The sequence below is a fragment of the Neophocaena asiaeorientalis genome, unplaced genomic scaffold, assembly GCF_003031525.2.
Source record: "Neophocaena asiaeorientalis asiaeorientalis breed wild unplaced genomic scaffold, Neophocaena_asiaeorientalis_V1.1 scaffold399, whole genome shotgun sequence".
Taxonomy (NCBI): Eukaryota; Metazoa; Chordata; class Mammalia; order Artiodactyla; family Phocoenidae; genus Neophocaena; species Neophocaena asiaeorientalis.
In genome coordinates this window covers 18,572-22,998 of record NW_020173964.1, presented here as the reverse complement: position 1 = coordinate 22,998, position 4,427 = coordinate 18,572, and the positions used below count along the sequence as shown (strand labels likewise).

Sequence of the window (4,427 nt, the reverse complement as noted above, 5' to 3'; positions counted from 1 at the left end):
TTTTTTTCCTTCCCACCTCTTCACACTTCTTTTTTCTTCCTAGAGTAAACTGTCACTCTAATTGAGGAGCCCAAAATGTTAATGAAACGCTAAAGTATCTAGAACACAATTCGGTGTCTGTGAAATATTTCTTAAATGACGAAGATGTTCTTCCATTTTTTTTTTCTTTCCCACCTCTTCACACTTCTTTTTTCTTCCTAGATACCTGCCTTTTCCCAGATGACAAAAAGTTGCCACAAAAGTCGATATTTTAGTTTAAAAGTCCCCTTAACTTACGGATATTTTTCTTTCTTTGGGTTAGTTTAAACCTCACGATGTTAAATGGTAAGAGAGTTTTACTTTATTTTATTTTAAAGATCATTTCACTAGGTCCCCTTAACTTACGGATATTTTTCTTTCTTTGGGTTAGTTTAAACCTCACTTACGATGTTAAATGGTAAGAGAGTTTTATTTTATTTTATTTTAAAGATCATTTCACTAGGAAAAAAAAAAAATGAAGATGAGCAGGAGGCAGAAAGGTAAGTTAAGAGATTCTTGTACTACTTTTCTGGTTATTTTAAGATGCTATACCATCTACCAGGTGCCAAAGGATGAGTATTTACTCCTTACAAGGTAAATTCTAACTCCACTGGAACAAAAACACAAATATGCAGCTACAATCAAATCTTTTCCCCAAAACTCTAGGGTTAGGACTATGTGGTCAGCTGAATTCTTGGAAGACATAGTTCCTCAAAGGGGAGCCGGGACTGATCCAGGAAGAAATAATAAAGCTGTCGCTTAAAGTATTTGCAACTAAGCACAAAATACAAAGGTGCTCAAGGTGTAAGGTTATTAAGCCGTGAGACTGATTCTGTAAAGCACACAGGAACAACCAAAAAGAAAACAAATCTTTTTTTATATTATAAAGCAACTATCAAATATCATAAAATCCTCTCATAGTCTTCTGTTTTCTACCATGAGCCTGGTTTCACTTTAATACCCCCCAAACCACTCTGTGGAAATGTTTTACATGTCAACAAAGAAGCAAACAGTAACCAGAGTAGACAAAGAGAAATTTAGCTCAGACTTACAGGTTTATATATAGAGTGGCCAGACATTCTTTTCCTATTCTGCCCTTTGCACTTGCATTCTCTAGACCCTGTGTCTAAATGCTACGTTGTATGCTCACATGCCTTTGAATACAATATATTACCTCCTGTTGAGACCCACATTGTTCTCCCCTGATTTTCTGGTAGTCTGCCCGCCCTCTATTACTAGTGTAGTGGTGGGTTTTGTTTTCATTCCTCAGCTACATACACTAAATTCCATCCGGAGCTCTTATTCGCCTGGCTTTTTTTGGCATCTTTCCACGTGCATCTGCATTCCTGTTAAGGGTAACATCTTCATCCCTTTCCATTTCCCCTCTTTTCCATTTCCTATGGTTTTCTCTATTTCTGTTCTTTGGCCAACCCTCCCTGCAGCTACATGTATTTTCAAATCTTCCTTGTATTTTTAAATTATCTTGGTATTCTCAGCCTTTGGGCTTTCAGGATTTATTCAAACTCTCTCATTTTTCCTCTGCCGCCTTTCCAATTATTTCTGGGTCTCATTTTGCACGGTCTACCCATAGCTTCCTTTTAAGTAAAATTTACTTTCTAAATAGTGAGATGCTTTACCAGGAGAGATGCTTTCTGCGACCTCTCCTTGCAGCACAAATTCAAAGTTTTCAAGATGAGTGATCCACCCATCCATGTGCTTCCATCTGAAGTACCCAGAGTTCTAGTAGCTCCCCTTGTCATTAGTGATATAGACCATATTCCCCTATTAGAAAATGTTCCCAGAATTGGGAAACTTAGGCTAAGAGTGAGCCTGTGCCAATGGCAAGTTACTGGCGTCTCTTCTCTCAGCGTACTACATTGCTTGCCTTCCCCATTATCTCATCATCCTTCCCAAAAGGACTTTCTGAACTTCGCACAAGGCACATACACACACCACACAGACTCACTTGGAAGCCTGTTAATGAAAATTAACCAGCAATTATCCTACAATTCATGGCGTCCTCACTGTCTTCTTATTGATCTTGATGATCAGCAGTCAGATATCTGAGTTCTATAATTTAAGATTCATCTTCCTTCTCTCCTCTGTGAGCTGACATATCTTGATGAAGCCCTCATTTAGTAGGGACAGTATTGGCATCTCTATGAGAACAGTATAAAATAATCTTTAGCTCCCATTTAGCTTTAGTTCAAAACACAAAGTTTAAATGCCACAAAAAACAGATTTCTGGATCATTCTGTTTAAAGCTTTACTTATAACAACACTATGGACATATTCTAAGATAGTTCTACCTCAGAAAAAGGACTATAAGAACATTCTTAAGATGCCAATTTGAACCCATGCATTAAATTGCCTTCCTCGCGCTCACTTCGGCAGCACATGTGCTAAAATTGGAACGATACAGAGATTAGCATGGCCCCTGTGCAAGGATGACACGCAAATTTGTGAAGTGTTCCATGTTTTTATATATAATGGAATATTACTCAGCCATAAAAAGGAACGAAATTGGGTCATTTGTAGAGACATGGATGGAGACAGAGACTGTCATACAGAGTGAAATAAGTCAGAAAGAGAAAAACAAATATCGTACATTAATGCATATTTGTGGAATCTAGAAAAAAGGTACAGATGAACTGGTTTGCAAGACAGAAACAGAGACACAGATGTAGGGAACAAACATATGCACACCAAGCAGGGAAAGAGGGGATGGAATGAAATGGGAGACTGCAACTAACATATATACACTAATATGTATAAAATAGGTAGCTAATGAGAACCTGCTGTATAGCACAGGGAACTCCACTTTGCTGTACAGTAGAAACTAACACAACATTGTAAAACAACTATACCCCAAGAAAAAACATTTTTTTAATCCAACTGGACATTTATATCAAATATTAAACATTTTCTATCTCTTGGTTACTATTATGTACTTTAAGATTCTGTTAGCAACTTAAATATGGTCTATTTTTCATGGACCTCACCATCTCTCTAGGGAGGCCAGTAGATATAACTAAATATGCTTAATGAATTAACCAGCATGAGGGACAAAAGTCACAACTGATGACATGAAACACATTATAGATGTAATTCCTGCTTTCCATCTGATTCAACAGAGTATTTGATGACTGAACTTAAATTAATAATTCTTTGTAATGAACTTACAGTAGGTGACTTGTGTTGTAAAACGTAAACTCATTTGTATAAAAAGAGTAATTTTTGTTATCTCACAGGGTATTCATTCCTATTAAATGATATAAGGTATAAATAATGTGTAATACCTTACAACACAGCTGTGACAATTAGAGCATTACATCTCTGTATGAAAGTTTGGCAAATCAAAAAAACTTGCCTTCCTTCCTACATTCCCAATGAAATAGACAAAAAAAATTAAAATGAAGGAGAAGACATCTATATCAGTCACGGAAAACAGCAAAAGTTGTGACAAATACTTGTCAAAAATTGTTGTGACTTCTTTTACTAGGAAAATATAAAATAGCAAAATTGACTCAAGAAGAAGTAAGGAATATAAATAAGATCAAAGATATTATAATAAAAATACCATCAAATAATTGTCAAATTATAGGGGCTTCCCTGGTGGCACAGTGGTTGGGAGTCCGCCTGCCGATGCAGGGGACACGGGTTCGTGCCCCAGTCAGGAAGATCCCACATGCCGTGGAGCGGCTGGGCCCGTGAGCCATGGCCGCTGAGCCTGCGCGTCCGGAGCCTGTGCTCCGCAACGGGAGAGGCCACAACGGTGAGAGGCCCGCATACCGCAAAAAAAAAAAGAATTGTCAAATTATAAAGGACATTTGGCCTGGGAGGTTTTATAAATCTTCAAGAAGCAAGAAATTCCGGACTTCCCTGGTAGTGCAGTGGTTAGGAATCCACCTGCCAATGCAGGGGACACAGGTTCGAACCCTGATCCAGGAAGATACCACATGCCGCAGAGAAACTGAACCCATGCGCCACAATTACTGAGCCTGCGAGCCACAACTACTGAAGCCCGCATGCCTAGAGCCCATGCTCCACAACGAGAAGCCACCACAGTGAGAAGCCCACACACCACAACAAAGAGTAGCCCCCGCTCGCTGCAACTAGGGAAAGCCCACATGCAGCAACAAAGACCCAACACAGCCAAAAATTATTTTTTAAAAAGCAAGAAATTCTAATGCTATTTAATGTGTTAGACTACGAAAAAGATCAAAATTTTCCAATTCAATTTTAAGAACCAAATGTCATAACCCTGTTACCAAAATCCTGGTAAATACAGCACAGAAATCTCTAGACCAACATAATTTAGGAATGTTTGCACAAATATATTGAGAAATATTAGCAAATCACACCAGCAACAATTTTAAAAATAATAAGCCATTAAAGATGATTCCAAA

At 38.1% G+C, this 4,427-nt stretch overlaps 1 non-coding gene across 1 annotated transcript; it reads left to right on the top strand.

Annotated features, from left to right (window-relative positions):
• Positions 1 to 2,396: 2,396 nt before the first annotated feature.
• Positions 2,397 to 2,500, top strand: LOC112404934 (U6 spliceosomal RNA). Its single transcript, XR_003004247.1, has one exon. It is a non-coding gene; the product is annotated as a U6 spliceosomal RNA (small nuclear RNA).
• Positions 2,501 to 4,427: the final 1,927 nt, after the last annotated feature.